The sequence below is a fragment of the Nicotiana tabacum genome, chromosome 3 (assembly GCF_000715075.1).
Source record: "Nicotiana tabacum cultivar K326 chromosome 3, ASM71507v2, whole genome shotgun sequence".
NCBI lineage: Eukaryota > Viridiplantae > Streptophyta > Magnoliopsida > Solanales > Solanaceae > Nicotiana > Nicotiana tabacum.
The window spans coordinates 91,694,852-91,715,309 of record NC_134082.1 but is presented as its reverse complement, the minus strand read 5'-3'; positions in this window follow the sequence as shown (position 1 = coordinate 91,715,309).

Sequence of the window (20,458 nt, the reverse complement as noted above, 5' to 3'; positions counted from 1 at the left end):
ATTAATTGCTAAGATAAACTAGAAGATTCAATGTTGAATTGAAGATAAAATTGTCCAAAATAGCTAAAAAAACGGAAGTCACGAGCGCAGCTCAATACAAAATCTATCTGATGACCTAAAAATGGGAAAAGAAGCTATTTATATTACGCTGAAAAATCTGGACAAAAATACCCCTATGGGGTTAGTTCCGACCGCACAAAATCACGTGCGACCGCACTAGGGCTCTGAACTTGAGAATCCAACTCTCTGAACTCGGGCAATGCGGACCGCACAGAATCGAGTGCGGCCGCGGTGGCTTCTAGTGCCGTCCGCATGAAATGGAGCGCGGACTGCATTGGCTTCAATCTCCAACTTGGCAACTCTCTGATCCTTGGTAGTGCGGACCGTACTAAATCGAGTGCGGCCATAGTAACTTCAGTGCGGACCGCACTAAATCCCATGCGGCCGCATTGCCTGTTGGCCTGAAAATCAAACTCTCTGAACCTCACTTGTGCGGACCGCATAGAATGGTGTGCGGCCGCATTGGCCCTGTTTTGCCTGAGCTTTGTCTTGTCTTGGTACTTGTGCAAGTTTCACTCCTTTTTGAGCTGATCTTTGACATCTTGTCACTTTATTGATCAAACCTGCAATCAAGCACAACTTGTGAGCCTTTTAGGACTATTTTGTACAAATTTCTAGTCAAAACATAAGCAAGAAGAAGTATAAAATGTATCTAAATCCCTAGTTATCAACTCCCCCAAACTTAAGCTTTTACTTTTCCTTAAGCAAACAAAATAAGACCCACCCTTTAAGAGAACATCCAAGAAAATTTCAGCTTTCCTAAAGCGACCTCATCTAGCATCAATTGGGACTAACAATTGCCCTCAATACAAATGAATCATTAACAACAATTACTCTTTGAAACGCCATGGATTAAGTGTGACACAAGAGCATCAAGAGTTGACTCAACACATCAAAGAACTCTTTCTATTACTTTGGTCATTATGGAACCCAAACTCAGATATCCTCAACTCTCCCTAAGCAAACCTCACCTTTTAGAATAGTGGCACTCAGAACGAGGTCAATGGAAAATCACTCATCTCTCTCAAGGAAAAGTCACAAGTCTGGCTCTAAGCACCATATGCTTGCCCCTTATGTGAGTCACCACTAATATAAGCTTCATTCAACTCAAGATCATATAGGGCTTTTGTGGAGACTTAGTGAAGGCTTTTGGTTCAGGGTAGTAATGTTTGGTCTAAGTAGGTTTTATCTTCCCTTAAGCACTTCTTTTGTTTCATTTTGGCACACATTCACTTAACTTTCTGAGTCTTTTCACTTCTTTTAAGGGGTTAGAGAGACACGTTGTCACTCTTTCTTGTTCATTTCAAATCTTTTCTGCTTTTTCAACTTTCCACACCTTTCATTCTTTGCTTTTCTTGAATCCCTTTTTATTCTCTTACATATTGAACATTCTTTTTGTCTTTTTGCCTTTCTTTCTTTTTCATTGCCTTTCTTTTTTCTTCATTTTTGTACATTTTTACCACTTTGTTGCAATTCTCGTATCCCCCCCCCCCAAACTTATACTTTTTCCATGTGCTAAAGGAAAGATCGGGTGCCAAGAGAGGGTATCTTTTAGAATGGATAAAGGTTTGTATCATGATTCTTGAAGGAAAAAGGTCTAAGGCTCAAAAGGGTTGACTAGGGATTTTATCATTTGTAGGTTATGAAAGTATTCTAGCTATCATTTGGACCAAGGAGAGCCTATAATCATGTCTCAAGTCAAAATTCACTTAGAATTTTGCCTCAACAAACATTCAGGGAAAGTTCTAGACCAATGGCTCGGGACTTGGACTTGGAATGCAATTACTCATCACACAAGCTATGGGATCGCTAAAGACACAGAGTTGGGGGCCCACAACGACCTTATATAAGATTTGAGCACACAATGGTCCCAAAAAACCACTTGATATATCGGTCAACACAAGAGTCTCAAGGTCACGCCTTTCACGATCCTAAACACAACAATTTATTTTTGACCATGAGATCAAAGGCAAATGTGCTAGGCCCAAGTGAAGCTTTGCTTGAGGGACACTTATCACTAACTACTAAAAACAAAAAGAAAACGGACTCAAACCCTTAAGAAGGTTGTACGCCATCCATCATTGGGAAGAGCCACCCGGTTCACACAAACTCCACCTTTGGAAAGAACCGTGGCATTAAGAAAATCAAAGGCTTATTGCAAACTTTCAAAACAAGAATCTACGAACATAAATAAGAAGCTAAGAACGAAAAATTGCGAAAAGTAAAATGAATATATACAAAAGGGGATTTGTCAAATATACAATAGATGAGATGAATATGTACAATGTAACATAACTTTATATACAGACCCAACGTAAAATAAAAGTACTAGGAATATAATGAAATGTTAAAATTATATACAAACCAAAGATAAAAAACAAAGAAAGCATAAAAACTATCAAATATATACAATAATCCAAATCCATAATAGTAGGGCCTACCCCCTCAAATGAAAGCTCGCATTGTCCCAAATGCCACCTAAACGAAATAAGCACCAAAAAGGAAAAAAGGAAAAAGGATATAGAGACTCCTTATGGCCCCGTCTGTCTACATGGGCTCTTGAGTGGTCCTTGGGTCCTCAATATTCTCGGGAACCTCAGACTGGTTCCCTATGGCCTTCTGCTCTGCTGCTGGGACCTGGGCCTGGACCTGGACAGGCTCCTGAGGTGCATCATGTGGCTGACTGGAGGAGGTCTCCGGTGGGTCTGCTAACTGGATGACTGCATCGTCTGCTTTGGGAATCATCCTCTTCCTCTTGGGAGGCCTCTGGGACTGCTCAGGCTAGGGATGAGCTGCTGGTACCGGATCCTGTAGCAATAAGTCCAAAGGCAGATGATCTGCCTTCAACCTATCAACATCAACCCTCAGCTCCATTACGGATTCCTTGGAAGCCCGCGTCTTTCTCAACTTCTTGTGCTTCTTAGCAAGCTCCTTGAGAGCCTTTCTATGTGAATCAACAGCATCTGTGAGCACTTTATGGGTGTCAAGGATTTTCTGCTGGTTGGCCAGAATCTCCTTGAGGGCATCCTCAATAGACTGCGAGACCTGCGGAGGCGGAGGTGCTGACTGAGCTTCCACTGTAGTAGTTAGGACAGACAACTTGGATGAAGCTGTCTGCATCCAGTTGTTGATACTGAGAAGAGCCTGGCTCAGTCGGTGTGCAGTCACTGGGTAAGCTCGGGAAGAGGGTATCTCGGGATCTGCTGAGGTGGATGGGCTAGGAGGAATGTCGGTGGAGGTAGAGGCAGACTGAGTAGGAGCCACTACCACTACTGGCTCTTCAGACTGGCCAGTTGGAGCAGCAGTTGTTCCCTTGAAGTTCTTGCCCTTTGGTTTGTCATCACCCTGCATGTTGTACACGAGAAAGGGGCCTTCGCCTTGACCTTTATATCAAATGGCCTCTTTTCAACCTTGAGGTCCCTGAAGTACATGGTCAAGAAGCTGGGGAAGGGGTAAATTCTGTCACCCTCACTAACTACCTGAGTGATCACCCGAGACATTACATTCCCGACATTTATCGGGTACCCCGCCATGATCGATGCCACCAAAACTGCCCGGTGAAGAGGGAGGGAGTTGTCATGAGTAGTGGGGTCCAACCTGCTGTATACAAATGTTTTCCACCCCTTAGCCTCGAAGTTCAAACTTCTTCGTAAAATCTTTACGTCCGCATTCAACCAATCGAGGGTGGTACCTAGGATTTCCAGATACTGTGCCAACCAGGGACAGACCTCCTCGCCCAATTCCATCTTTTCCATATATAGTGACTCATCCTCCTCATCAAAGCCAAGGTAGTCATTTATTGTTTTCCCGTCAAAAAACACCTTCAGATTTCGCACCTTGGTCACTTTTGTGTCCTTTTTGATGTGGCCAGCATTGGTATAGAATTCCTTGACCAAGTACTCATTGGCATCTACACACTCTCACAAAAAGTACTCCCAGCCAACTCTCTCCCTAAACTGCCTCCTCACATTTGGGTTGTGAGGCAACAGGTCTCTATCAACAAAGCTCCTCTCTGGGAACTTCCTCACCGGTCATTCCCTAAATTTGTGATAGGCTACCTCGCTCACAAACCGGTCTTGTCACACCTTCAATTTCCTCATTCTAGCATCACCCCCCACCTGAGGTTCAACCCCTTCTCCTACTTATCTTACTCCCCTTTCTCCTCCTTCTTCCTCATCGTCTCCTACTGCACCCTCTCCGGATAATGAAGTTGTGGGAGAGGTGGAGTATTGCCCACTACCTTCAGCTGAGCCTTCAGACGACCCAAAAGATACATTCACTGACGTTTGGGCAGTGGGGGAAGGTGGAGGAGTGTATCTTAGCATGTTCCTCTCCGGCCAGTCAGGGATGTATTCTGGCATGGAGTCTGAAGATATCTCCCGGGATGGCTCGTACTCACTCCCAGACATGTCAATGTCTCTATCAATAGCTTTAGTTAGCTTCATGGTATTTTTAATATTTTGTTGGGCTTGCAGAGTCAGTCTTATCATTTTCTATTTCCCTCCCCAGAAGGATTCTCCTCTGCCTGGTTGTTTAGAGCCCTTGCCTCTTTGTTTCACCATTGTCTGCAAACAATATCCATTAGGTTTGTTAGTATCAATACAAGTGAGTAGGATCAGGGTTGCAGACAATTGCAGAAATCACACAGTGCGGACCGCACAAAATGGAGTGCGGTCGCACAGAGGTCAATGCAGACCGCACAAAATGGTAGTGCGGTCCGCACAGAGGTGGGGTTCAGACTGCCCAATCTCTGTATCCAGGCAATGCAGACCGCACAAAATGTAGTGCGGCCGCACAGGGACCAATGCGGTTCGCACAAAATGTAGTGCGGTCGTAGTCCCCAAAGATCAGCTTTCAGGGCTTTCAGCAATGTGGTCCACACAGAATGTTATTGTGGACCGCACAAAGGCACAACGGACCTCACAGAATCGACCGCGGTCCGCACTAAGTGCCCAGCTGCGACACTCACTTAGGGTTTATGAAATTTTGATTTTAAGTCCATTTTTACACCTAATAAAGGTCCCTAAGTGTTTGCCCAGTGAATTTAACTACCTAATTCTACTTTAATCAAGAAATCAACTACCCTAACCTAACCAATTGAAGAAAATATGGGAAGAAAAGGATAATAGACAAGAAAAACATAAAGTAAATGAAAATAACAAAATTAAAGCAATTAAACAAGAAGTCAAGTTACCAGATGTGAGATTTAGTGATGATTAATGATTTTTAGCAGCTAGTTACGAGCACAAGGGATGATGAATAGTGTTTTTAGGGGTTCTGAGAGTAAAGAGATCGAAAAGTGTAACAGGAGGGCCTCATGCCCTATTTATAGAAAAGAACCTGGGGCCCAACTTACCAACCCAGTGCGGACCGCACAAAATGGACTGCGGTCCGCACCACACAACATGTTTCAAGTTTGAGAAGGCAACCTATTGCGGTCCGCACAAAATGCCATGTGGCTGCAGTAGTCCACCGTGGACTGCACAAAATGTAGTGCGGCCGCGGTATCAAACTTCAGAGAGTTGGACATTTCATCCTTCATCAGTGCGGTCCGCACTAAATGTAGTGTGTCTGCATTGAAAACTTCATAGACCTGAACACTTTTTTCACTATGTCCTGCACTGCACCAACACAATCCCGTAGAATCTCACAACCAGTTAGTCCAAAAATAAATCCTATACTACAATGAAAATCAAAGAAAAACCAGAAGAAAAACACATGGGTTGCCTCCCAAGAAGTGTCTGATTTAACGTCGCGGCACGATGCAGGTTACCATCAAATCATTTGAGATGAAGAAGTGCCACCACGTGGCTGTTATCAATTTTTCCCAAGTAGTGCTTGACCCTATGCCCATTCACTCTGAAAACTTCACCATCTTTGTTCTTTAAATCAAGAGCACCAAACGGGGTCACACACACCACTTCAAAAAGTCCACTCCATTTTGACTTGAACTTTCCCGAAAACAGACGTAACCGGGAGTTGAACAAGAGAACCAAATCACCCACTTTGAACTCCTTGCTACGAGCATATTTATCATGAAGGTACTTCATCTTGTCCTTGTACAAGGACAAACTAGAGTAGGCATGGAATTGGAATTCATCAAGTTCATTAAGCTGCTCCACACGAAGATTGGCTGCAACATCCCATTCAAGATTTAGCTTCCTCAAAGCCCACATAGCCTTGTGCTCTAACTCGACCGGTAGATGGAAAGCTTTCCCAAACACCAATCGATACAGAGACATACCAATCGGAGTCTTGTAAGTAGTCCTATAAGCCCATAGAGTGTCATCCAACTTTTTTGAACAATCGGTCCTATTTGCATTGATCGTCTTTGACAATATGCTTTTGATTTCCCTGTTGGAGACTTCAACTTGACAATTTGCTTGAGGATGATAGGGAGTAGAAACTTTGTGATTGATACCATACTTTGAAAGCAAAGTGTCAAAAGCTCTATTGTAAAAATAAGACCCCCCATCACTTATGATTGCACGAGGAGTACCAAACCTTGTAAAAATGCTCTTCTTGAGAAATGCAACAACACTCCGGGCCTCATTGTTGGGCAAAGCCATGGCTTCAACCCACTTTGAAACATAGTCCACTGCTACAAGAATGTATGTGTTCCCATACGAGCTAACAAACGGTCCCATAAAATCAATGCCCCATACATCAAAAATATCAACCTCAAGGATAGTATTGAGAGACATCTCATCTCTTTTCAAAATTCCACCCGCTCTTTGGCATTCGTCGCATCTCTTTACAAAATCACCCGCATCTTTGAACAAAGTTGGCCAATAAAACTCACAACTAAGAACTTTGGAAGCCGTCCTCGCCCCGCCATGATGGACACCATAGGGATAGGAATGACAAGCCTCCAAGATACTCAATTTCTCTTCCTTTTGGACACACCTTCAGATCACACCATCCGTGCAAATCTTGAACAAGTATGGCTCATCCCAATAGAAGTCCAAACTATCCCACTTGAGCTTCGTCCTTTGGTTAGAAGAGAGCTCACACGGGATTATATCAGTCACAAGGAAATTAGCAACATCGGCAAACCATGGCATATCATTCATCGACACCGAAAGGAGTTGTTCATCGGGAAATGAATCATTGATCTCTAGGCCGTCACGAGGCCTCCCCTTCTCCTCTAAGCGGGACAAGTGGTCCGCTACTTGGTTCCCACTACCCTTCCGATCCACAATCTCCAAATCAAACTCTTGAAGTAACAAGACCCATCGCATCAGTCTAGCTTTGGAATCCTTCTTCGTCATCAAGTGCCGGAGTGCAGCATGGTCGATATGAATAATAACCTTAGCACCTATAAGATATGACCGGAATTTTTCTATTGCGAACACAATAGCCAAAAGTTCTTTTTTGGTCACCGTGTAGTTCACTTGAGAATCATTCATTGTCTTGCTCGCATAGTACACCGGATGGAACATTTTGTTCACTCTTTGACCCAAAACTTCCCCAACCGCAATATCGCTCGCATCACACATGAGCTCAAAGGGTAAGCTCCAATTAGGCACGGTAATGATAGAAGTGGTGGTCAACTTATGCTTGAGAAGTTCAAAGGCTTGCATACATTTTTCATCAAACACGAACTTAGCATCTTTTTCCAACAACTTGCACAAGGGATTCACTACCTTCGAAAAGTCTTTGATAAATCTCTGGTAGAACCCCGCATGCCCAAGAAAACTTCGAACTCCCTTGACAGATGTAGGGGTAGGGAGCCTTGAAATTACATCGATCATTGCTTTATCTACCTCAATACCATGCTTCAAAATTTTATGCCCAAGAACTATTCCTTCTTCCACCATAAAGTGGCATTTCTCCCAATTGAGGACAAGATTGGTTTCTTCACAACGGGCCAAAACTCTATCAAGATTCTTCAAGCATTCATAAAATGAATCCCCCACAATACTAAAGTCGTCCATGAACACCTGCAAAATGTCTTCTACCATATCGGTGAAAATGGCCATCATACACCGTTAAAATGTAGCCGGTGCATTACACAACCCAAAAGGCATCCTAGAAAAGACAAAGGTGCCATATGAACAAGTGAATATGGTCTTCTCCTGATCTTCCGGAGCAATCAAGATTTGGTTGTACCCAGAATACCCATCCAAGAAATAGTAGAAGGTACGCGCAGCAAGTCGATCTGATCAAGAAAAGGCAAAGGAAAGTGATCCTTACGGGTCACTTTATTCAACTTGCGGTAGTCCATGCATACCCTCCAACCGGTGACGGTTCTTGTAGGAATCAACTCATCTTGTGAATTTATAACCATGGTCATGCCACTCTTTTTCAGTACACATTGCACCGATGAAGTCCAAGACCTATCAGAGATGGGGTATACAACCCCGACATCCAACCACTTGATCACCTCCTTTTTCACAACTTCTTGCATTGCCTCGTTCAACCTTCTTTGATGCTCCAAGGAGGGCTTTGCATCATCTTCCAGAATAATCTTGTGCATACAGAATGCGAGGCTTATCCCCCGAATATCAGCTAAAGTCCATCCAATTGCCTTTTTCTGCTTTTGAAGTACCGCCAATGTGGCATCAACCTGTATGTTAGTAAGGCAGGAAGAAAGAATAACTAGAAAAGTAGAGTTTGAGCCTAAAATCTCATACCTGAGGTGTGGAGGCAGTGGTTTCAACTCCAACACCGGAGGCTCCTCAATTGAAGGTTTAGTTGGTAGAGTCTTTCTATTCTCGAGGTCCAAAGATAATTTCCTAGGTTCATAAGAATAAGAGCCCATTCCATGTAAAGCATTCACGCACTCCACTTGGCTTGCATCCTCATTGACATCAAGATTCAACAATACGGCCTCCAATGGGTCCTCCACATTGATCATTGCACTGGTGTCATCAATTATCACTGCTGTGACGAGGTCCACAAAAGAGCACACCTCGGTATTGTTGGGCTGCTTCATTGATTTGCACACATAAAAGACCACCTTTTCATCACCCACCCGAAAGGTGAGTTCCCCTGCTTCCACATCAACTAAGACCTTCCCCGTAGCTAGGAAAAGTCTTCCCAATATGATAGGAACTTCATAGTCCACCTCGCAGTCCAAGATTACAAAGTTAGCTGGCAAGATAAATTTGTCCACCCAGACAAGCACATCATCAATAATACCCAATGGTCTCTTCATCGATCTATCTACCATTTGTAACCTCATGGAAGTCGGCCTAGGTTGCCCAATACCCAAGGTTTTGAAAACTGAGTGGGGCATTAAATTGATACTAGCCCCCAAATCACATAGAGCCTTGGCAAAGTCCGCACTCCCAATGGTGCACGGAATGGTGAAAGCACCGGGATCTTCAAGCTTCGGGGTCATTTAATGCACTATAGCACTAACTTGGTGAGTCATCTTTATAGTTTCACAATCCATAGAACGGTTTTTTGTGACCAAGCCCTTCATGAATTTAGCATAGCCCGACATTTGTTCAAGAGCCTCCACCAAAGGCACATTAATGGACAAGCTCTTCATCATGTCAATAAACTTTTTAAATTGATTCTTTTTTTTCTACTTCGCGAGCCTTTGAGGATTAGATGGAGGTGGCCTTGGCAAAGGAGTTTTGGCTTTAGGCACAATCGGCTCCAGCATGTCTATTATGTGTTCCCTAGACGGGTTCACATCATTTTGAGTTTCCACCTCGACATCTTGAATATCAATCGTCACTTCTTCATTCACATTTTCATCAATCACATTCTCAACCACCAAAGGAAATTCATCTTCTTGCAACTCAACATCATCACTCAAAACTTGCTTTTGCTTGGAGGCATTCACATCACTGCCTCGTCTACTCCTTATAGTTACTGCCATCACATGATTGTTCCCACCTTTTGGGTTCACTACCATATCACTTGGTAGATTACCCTTAGGGTGCGTATTCAAGGACTGAGAGATTTGGCTTAACTGCACCTCCAAGTTTCTGATAGAGGTATTGTGGGAAGCCAACTAAGCATCCGAGTTTGCATTCTTCTTCTTCATCATCTGTTCGAACATTATTTTAATTCTACCCATATCATTGCTAGAAGAACTAGGACCTTGAGATAGAAATAGGGGTGGATTGTTCGGTTGTTGGTACATTGGGGGCCTTTGAAAGTCTTGCCCCCGGTTTCCTTGGTTTCCATTGTTCCATCCACCTTGATTGTTATTACCACTCCAATTGTTGTTATTACCATTCCAATTTCCTTGGTTGCTTTGATTGTTGTTCTGATTGCCCCAGTTGTTGTTTTGGTTGTTGTTCCTCCAATTACCATTGCCTTGTTGTTGATTGCCCCAATTGCCTTAGGGTCGCCATTGTTGTTGATTAGAAGAGTTGCCCCTTTGGCCTTGATAATTATTCATGTATTGCACATCTTCACTTTGTTCATCATAACCATCATTTTGAAATCCACCACAATCATTGTCAAATTGCTCAGAATTCCCTTGGTTTTGTTGCCCTCTTTGACTTCTTTTGTTGACGAGCATATTGACACCCTTCATGGCATTCACTTGTCAAGGATTTTGAACTTGTTGCAACTGTGCCTTTGTGAGTTGGTTCATAGTAGTTGTCAGGTCAGCTATAGCCTGCCCATGATCATGTAACTCCTTGTGCAAATGATTGACCGTGGGGTCACCTTGGGGCACGTTGGCTCTACTTTGCCACGCAGAAGAAGTGTCAGACATCTCGTCAAGAATATCACATGCCTCATCATACGACAGCTTCATAAAGTTTCCCCCAGCAAGTTGGTTCACTATGCATTGGTTTGTTGTATTAATGCCCCGGTAGAAAGTTTGTTGGATCATAGCCTCGGTCATATCATTATTGGGGCATTCCTTCACCATTATTCTATAATGCTCCCAAATCTCATGCAAAGGTTCCGTGGGCTCTTGCTTGAAAACCAATATCTCATCTCACAATGCTGCCATATGCCCCGGTGAGAAAATTTTTGCAATGAACTTGTCCGCCAACTCATCCCAAGTAGTGATGGAATGGTTGGGAAGTCGCTCGAGCCAATACAATGTCTTCCCTCTTAGTGAGAATGGGAAGAATCTCAACCTAAGAGCATCCTCGGACACATTAGTCTGTTTGCTCCCCCAACATGTATCCACGAACCTCTTGAGATGTTTGTAAGCATTTTGATTTGCAGTGCCCGTGAAATACCCACGCTGCTCCAGTAAGGTCAACATCACGTTGGTTATTTGAAAATTACCCGCCCGGATTCGGGGTGGGACAATAGCACTTGCATAGCCTTGGTTCGAAAACACTCTGGGAGCCACTCTTGGAGGTGGCGGAGGAGGGTCTGGTATATTGTCATTAACATTATCATTGGCATGATGGCCTCTACGTTGTCCTTGAGGTATAAGAGGCACCTCATCATCTCCGACATCATCTACCTTCTCCCCGCAATCACATTTCCAATAGGGTCCTTAGCGTTGTTCGCTGCCATTTGGTACCTGAGTTGTGACAAAAACAAATTAGTAACAAAGAAGGAAAGAAGAACAATACACAAACTAGCTAGATAGATAGCCAAAACCGTTAGCTCCCCGACAACGGTGCCAAAAAGTGATCAAGGCCTACCCTGCACTACTATTGAGTAGCAAGAGAGGGCCGAAGTAGCTTTTACCCGATTTAGGGTCGGGATCAATTTCCACAGAGAGCTAGAAGTTGGAGTCGGGTATCTATCTAATTTAGAGTTATGTATGTGTTCGAAATTGCACTTCTAAACATTTTTCGGTTTTTGTTTTACTTCTACTTTTATCAAACTACAATGCTAAATTAAACTAGAGTAAGCTGAGAGTAAAATATTACGGGTTGTTCAAATGGTTAAAAGGCACTAGGGTAGTGACTTCCGCCTAGGTGGTCAATTGACGGATACTTGAGTCTAAGGCATGATTGACATGCTTGGGAAGTATGATATAACTGTTGCATGATTTTACCCACTCTACACCTCTCGGTGGTTCGAGTGATTTTGTCCGAATTGACTTTCTCAAGACCAATTGGGTATGCAAATTTGCACAAGCAATCAAGGTTCAAGTCGGGCATTACTATCTCTAGGTTTAACCCTTTAATTGGGGCTATCAATCTCTTGAGTGCACCCCAATTCCTTGTTGGACCAATTTCAGAGAATTAGGCTCTCTTTCTCAAGAAGAGCTCAAGTCAACTAAACACAAACTAGTGTTTGCAACCACTAATTCAGCAATTAAACATAAATTTAGCCCAAATATCAAACACCCATAGTCAATCTAGCCCTAAAACACAAGACCCATCAATTACCCACACTAGGGTTGAGCCACAACCCTAGTTTATGGGTCTAGCTACCCATAATTGAAGAAGAAAACAAAGAAATAGATGAAGAACAACTCATATTAATTAATTGCTAAGATAAACTAGAAGATTCAATGTTGAATTGAAGATAAAATTGTCCAAAATAGCTAAAAAAACCGGAAGTCACGAGCGCAGCTCAATACAAAATCTATCTGATGACCTAAAAATGGGAAAAGAAGCTATTTATATTACGCTGAAAAATCTGGACAAAAATACCCCTATGGGGTTAGTGCGGACCGCACAAAATCACGTGCGGCCGCACTAGGGCTCTGAACTTGAGAATCCAACTCTCTGAACTCGGGTAATGCGGACCGCACAGAATCGAGTGCGGCCGCGGTGGCTTCTAGTGCAGTCCGCATGAAATGGAGCGCGGACCGCATTGGCTTCAACCTCCAAAGCTAGCAACTCTCTGATCCTTGGTAGTGCGGACCGCACTAAATCGAGTGCGGCTGCAGTAACTTCAGTGCAGACCGCACCAAATCCCATATGGCTGCATTGCCTGCTAGCCTAGAAATCAAACTCTCTGAACCTCACTTGTGCGGACCACATAGAATGGTGTGCAACCGCATTGGCCCTGTTTTGCCTGAGCTTTGTCTTGTCTTGGTACTTGTGCAAGTTTCACTCCTTTTTGAGATGATCTTTGATATCTTGTCACTTTATTGATAAAACCTGCAACCAAGCACAACTTGTGAGCCTTTTGGGACTATTTTGTATGGATTTCTAGTCAAAATATAAGCAATAAGGAGTATAAAATGTATCCAAATCCCTAGTTATCAAACCGCATACGCGGCCTCAAAACCGCATAAGCGGTCCCAACCCTTTTAGTCCATTTCGTGACCGCAAATGCGCCCCCCTGACCGCAGAAACGGAAATCGCCGAAGCAGTGAGCTTCATTTAATACGGGTTCTAAGTCATTTTTGACATTTTTCACTCCTCCATTGGCGATTTTGGGAGCTTTTGAGAGAGGGCTTCTACTTGTCATCTTGAGGTAAGCTTATCTCACCCATTCTTAGTTTAACACTTGTGTTTTAGGTAGATTAAACGCTAGGATTAAGGTAAAATTATGGGGTTAGAGCTAGACCTAAGGTTTTAATAAAACTTAGATTTTACCACGAAATTGGTTATGAAATGAATTAGAAATCATATATTATTGATCCTTAGGTTATAGAGAACAACTTCCTTTGCAAAATTTCGGAATCCGATCATGTGGGCCCGGGGTCGTATTTTAGGAAACTCGTGTTAAGCGTTGGCAAATTGCTTAAATAGCTAGAATATGATCTTGTGAGCTTATATTGATTAGTTCCTACCTCATTTAACTAGCTTTGGATCGTTCGGCTCCAAATTGAGGGTTTGGGCTCATTCTTGGCATTGGAAGTATACTTTGGAGCGAGGTGAGTCTCATTTCTAACCTTATAAGAGGGAATTGTCCCCATATGTAAAATAATTGAGTAATTTGCTATTAAATGTGGGGGCTACGTACGTACTAGGTGACGAGAGTCTGTGCGTAGCTACTATTATGTTAATTGTACGGGTAGTCAAGGACTCGTATCATGCTATATTTGTGAATGTATCTATATTTTCTTGCTAATATGATCACTTAGGATATGCTAGAGACCTGGAAAGGAACAAAAGCGGATGTATACACTTGTTGGGCATTTGTATGGCTTTACTTGGAAATAAATGCGCATTCATGTGTTTTCTTGATATAAATTGATATTTGTGGATCGGGCCGATCGCCTCGGTAGAAATAGATGCATCTATGATTCGCGCCATTCGACCCTCTGGCAGTGCACGGTTTATTTTCTATTGGATCGGACCGTCGACCTCGGCATAATGTGCGCATGTTATATATATATGTGAAATCTTATCCATGACTTGTTCTGCTGAATACTTGAAATGTATACGGTTAATTGTAAAATTGTTAAGAACATGACTTACTACCTCTTGCTACAAACTGTTGATTATTTGTGACTACCATGCCTAGTAAAACACTTTATTATATTATTTGACCCTAGTAAGTGTCACGTCGACTTCTCGTCTCTACTTATTCGAGATTAGACGGGATACTTATTGGATACATATTGTTTATGTACTCATAGTACGCTTCTGTACTTAATTGTACAGGATCTGATGTAGGTACATCTGGCTATCAGTCTGGTGCGCGCCCCAGATTCATAGACCGAGACTTCCACGGTGAGCTGCTCCCTTACTGTGCCGTTCAACAGCTTGATGGGGTCTTCCTTTACCTTTGCTATCTATTCTATCCCGTACAGTGGGATAACTTTATTCTTTTGTACATTCTACTAGTTTCCCACCACTTGTGACACCAGGTCTTGGCACACACATTAGTAGACAGTTCTTTTGGGTTGTGTAATTACTATTAAGTATTGCTTATTATCACTTATTTTAATTGTTAATTAAGAAAAGTGTTATATCCATTTTTGGTAAGTAAAATAAGAATACACCAATATTTCCGCGTTGGCTAGCCTGACAACGGTGTTGGGCGCCATCACGATCTATTCTGGAAATGAGTCGTGGCATCTTACCTCATATTTATATTACAAATCTTCCTCTTTGTCTAACGGTCTTTAACTAGCATACCCCCCTCTCTTGACTATATTCTTCCTTACTCGCTCAAGTATTACGACATGTATTCTGCCGTGCAAGCTTTCTGATGGCTCGATCTCGGCAGTGGCCGAGATACTCATCACTATTACGCCTTGTGGATGCGACTATGGCTTGGCCGACCCCTTACCATTCCTTTTGGTGATATTCCACTTATGGTCAGATTTTGATCTATACAAGATGTACTTAAGGCCAAATAGGTCTGAAGTGTAACTAATGGTTTCATGCACTTAAGGCCAATAAGCCTGAAGTGAAAAATTGCACTTCTAATGCACTTAAGGCCAAAAGGTCTGAAGTGCAACAAATGTTTTGCTACACTTAAGGCCAATAAGTCTAAAGTGAAAAATTGTACTTCAGATGCACTTAAAGCCAAAAGGTCTGAAGTGCAACCAACATTTTTATGCATTTGAGGCCAAATAGGCATGAAGTGCAAATTGCCGAGAAACAGAAATTTGTTGTTTGAATTATAATAATCCAATATACGATTAATACCTAAATCTACTCTAAATGAGCTCAAATTTGAAACATAACCTCCAAATATCATTAGGAACAAACCCCAATCATCAATTTGTCAAAATAATAACAAATATAATGAACCCATTTTACAATTAAGAAAAAAAAAGAAACCTAAGCAATAATAAAAAATAAAGCATCATAACAGCTTGCCATTGTAAAACATCATACTACATTAGAATATGTTCACAACCACCGTATAAAATTATTGTCACTTGAAGAAGAAGAAGAAGAAAAAGAAGGAGGAAGAGGAGGAGGAGGAGGAGGAGGAGGAGGAGAAGAAGAAGAAAACGAACGAGGAGAAAGAGGCCTAAAGTTGTTTAAAAAGTGGGTACAAGTCAAAAAAATTAAAAAGTGGGTATAGGTTAAATGGGGGCGACAAAATAAGGTGCCCCGTGCAATTATCACGTAAACAAAGGCATGAACAATTATCCTGACATAGGTTATTCTTGAAACAAATTTTACTTAGTGACACCTGTAGGCATACAAAAATTATTGGATCTAAATCCATAAAATAATTTGGATTATATTTTAAATTCAAGATATATTAGTTCAAATAAATTATTGTAGACTAATATAATTGGGTTAGTTATATAAGTTCAATATGTACGGATTAATAAATAAGTCCAAATTCATTGGGTTAGCCCATTTAATTAGGCTACAATTGATAAGACCGCTTCATTAAGCCCAAGATGTCAACTTCCTAGAGGCCCAGTTTGGTGTCACGTGCCAAATAGTGTGGCACGTCAAGTCAAACGAAAGAGCCAATAGGGTCATGCCAAGTGTCAAAATGACAAGGCATATCAAGTCAAATTAAAAGGCTAATAAAATTGCGCCACATGTGCAGATGACATGTTCTAGCCAATCAAATGCGGCCTTATCATACTTCAACCCGATTGGTCGGAAAAAGTTGTTTTCATCACTATTCTTCTCTTCCACAACTATAAATAAGGGTCTTCATAACCCATAAAAGAGACCAGAAGTTATAACAAGAAGACACAAGGGAGCTCGTGGATCAAAAGCCACAATTCTATGCAAACTGTAAGTGTTCAAGCATTCAAGCACTTCAACACAAATTTCAAGTATCCAAGATCAAGAACAAAGTCAAATCAAATACAAGGCGTTCAAGATCAAGGCTACTTATTCGTAATAAAATTCGTGGCAACATTCAAAGCATTCGCGACGGATAAATCAAATTCAAATTCAAGATCAAGCTCAAAGGCCCTTGAATTTATATTGAAAAAGTAGAATCAGAGGATCCATAGAGATTGTAACACTCAAACTATTTCAAATCAAATACTATAATTGTTGCAATATTTTCAGTCTTGATTTTATTTTCTCTGCACAAATTCATTGTCTACAACCTCTAGCATGCCTAATGAGACAATCTCTACCTCTCATCTCAACTTTTCAATCACCAAAGTTCAAGAACATCTAAATGGCCTGGCAGAAAATTAACTCCAGATCAACTTCCACTAAGACTACTAATTCCAAGTTCTATGTTGATGTGGAAAGCATCCCCGATATTACCTTTGGAAGCTTTGGGTCAGTTATAAGAATCAAAGCAAAATCTTTGGGACAACAAACACTCCAAGTGTTGTCTGTATCAACCCTTAGTTTCGTGTCACGACCCAAACCGAAGGACCGCGACGGGCACCCGGTGCCTTACTCAATCGAGTACCAACGTAACATATCTTTCTTATCATACTATCATGAGTAAATGAGCTGGAAAACCTGTCATGAGATAACAAGAATAAAATATAAGGGAATACTCAACATATGAAGACCCAACATGATATACAAACTTATATATGTGACATACGGGCCTATAAGGCCGACATGACCATTTGTAAACTCAAAACATAGGCCGACAAGGCCATATAAGTATCCATACACCTGGAATCTGTCTACAAGCCTCTAAGAGTATATAAAATCATAAAGGTCGGGACAGGGCCCCGCCATACCAATCAATACATATCCAAAGCATACTGACCAAATAGGCAACTCCGGAGTAAGTGGAGTGCACCAACACCTTCGCTGAGCTGATAGCATACTAGGAGGACTGTCAACCTATCAATCGGGACCTGCGAGCATGAAACGCAGCGTCCCCAAACAAAAGGGACATCAGTACGAATAAAGTACCGAGTATGTAAGGCAGGAAGGCATAAACAAGAACAGTAATGTAAAGAGAGATAGAGGAGATACAACCTGTAACATCTGAGTGCCTCTGGGGGCTACTGATATGAAATGCATAATACATATATATACATAAACTTTTAAAAACATTCGCCTCTATGGGCATCATCATCATCATATCATACCCGGCCTCAAAAAGGACTCGGTAAAAATGTACCCGTCCATCATAAGGCTCGGTAGAATCGTACCCGGCCACATGGAGCTCGGTAAATCCCAACTGATCAGTGGTTTCACAATAGGTGTCGTACCCGGCCGACTATAGCGCGGCTCGGTAGAGTAAAATAGATACATATATATAATGCATGCTCAACTCATAGAATTACATTCTAAATCTTTTGGAGTGACTTAAGAATATTATGGACATCCCTACCATCAATATGAACCTTAGTAGGATTTAAGGATCATACACACTTGTTTAGAATAATTTTATAAGGAAAGAACAACATGGACAACCTTAGTTGCTAGAAGTAGAGTCATTATGAAATAGCGTATCGTTTATGTTCATTTCCTTTTAGATCATGCCAAAAGAAAGAAGAAAGTGCCTTAACATAACTTAAACCCGTTGAGTCCTTAATCCCTTCCAAGCAACTCTTCAAACAAGTCAACTCAATCTATCATAGTATAAGGAGATTCAAAATCAGTGCTGAGCAAAGGCTAAGTCTATAACTTAAGCTAGTAGCTCGTTTACGTAAATTTGGGCAACATCTCTCTTGTAAAAAAGGCCTCCTCCAATACCATATACCAACAACAATTACCAGAGCAATCCATCAATACATAATTATCAATATCAAGACACCATATAACAACAACAAGTCACAACTACATTACGACGAGCGGCAAGCTCCGATTGGAATCCGTATACCCCTTATCAATCCTTATAGACTTCTTACTTTAACCTAAAAGTATCATTAATATGATAATGAAGTCATTAATCAATGATTCCAGCCTTATATCATATATTTATAACAACGAAAATAATCCACAACTTCAACTATCCTCAATTAGCAACTTTATTCACTAGTTCATGTCTAGCCCGTCCATTTAACTTAATCAACATCAAGATAACCTTAGGCACAAGCAAGATCACAATATACACACCTTATACAGTAACTTCAAGTCAAAATCCAAGTTATATTCAGTTTACAACAACCCTTAATAGCAATACAACACCATAGAAGTGACTTAAGCTAATCAGAGTATTATCTTGTAGTTTATCATCCTAACAACTTAACCAACATACAAGCAAGCTTAAGCACAATTATTAGGCTGTTATACTCACCTTAGACAGCAGCAACAACTTGGAATTTCATCCAAATACAGCCCACAACAATCCTCAATGACAACACAACCTCAAAGAGGTGTTGTTCTTCACTAGAACTAAGTTTTGATGTTGAAATATGGTGTAATCACTTTGGAATCAGTTCAAATCCTTGTTGTATATGTTTAGAAGGGTTAGGAGAAGTTTGGAGACGAATTTTAGTTGAAAAATGAGCAAAAATAGGCGTCCAAATCGTTTATAAATTGAAGTAGGTCAACCACCGCCTAAGTGGGTCCCATTGGGAGCTGCTTGCGCGGTCTCGCAAAAACGCGAATATCTCTCTACTCCGATGTCGTATTGACAAACGGTTTAATGCGTTAGAAACTAGACTCATAGAACTTCAATTTGGTAGGTATAAAACCCCATGATTCCAAGTATATTTGGAGAAATTCTCAGATACATTTGACCTAAATTTCAGCAAATTTATGAATATAACTTGTGATGACCTTTGCCAACTCTTGTTCCACAACTTACTTGCCTTCAAAATGTAGAAAATGAATATCATACGACTAAAATAACTCATAGAATAACCTCCTTATCATGTTAAGAACCCTAGTCTCACCCCAAAGTACATGTTATAACATTCCAAACTTGTCGACTTTTGACGAAACTTATTTTCTTCAATTGGTTTAGCTTCTAAGATTTCCAACCCTCTTGGTACTCGTTATTCATGATCTTAAATATTTGTTAACATGATTAACTTACTTTATTTGCTTCCAAATAGAATCTCATTTCCGAGCTTACATCAATGACTTACGACGTACTCTCACGTATGAAAACTTGGGGTGTAACATCATTCCCACCTTTGGAACATTCGTCCTCGAATGTTGACGATGCACTTATCAGTTTCATAAACTATGGCTCTTACGAATACTTTAATGTTCATCTTGCCATCTAAGCAATAGTTTTGTGAATAAATCCAAACGCTTGGGCATTCCCCCTTTTAGGCCTCTTTGTCACGCCATGACATGTGGTCGGAATTTTTCCAACATCGTAACATTTGCTACCTTATATCATACAGTATGTATGACTGTGTCCTTATATGAGTGCCTAGCGACTCGTCTTCCCTTTTTCCTCCATCTTTTAGCCAATCTATAAGCCTCACTGTATGAACATATACAGAATTATGACAAGCTGTCCCTCTAGGCATCTATAGGTGTATTGATGTCTTTCGCTTGGTACTTTATCGAACTTAAGACTATTGTTATCTCTTGTTTCATAGCCTCGCATATCTATCCTTATGGATTTACTACATCTAGGTAGACTATACTATACCATAAAACTTACTTCGTTTTATAATTACCGAGGCTTGCTACACAACTCCAAGTTACTCTCTCGTTGCTTATCCTATATGTATAAATCTAAGTCCTTTAGTGCTTCCTCATTATTATTCATCTTAAGAATAACAAACAAATCTCAT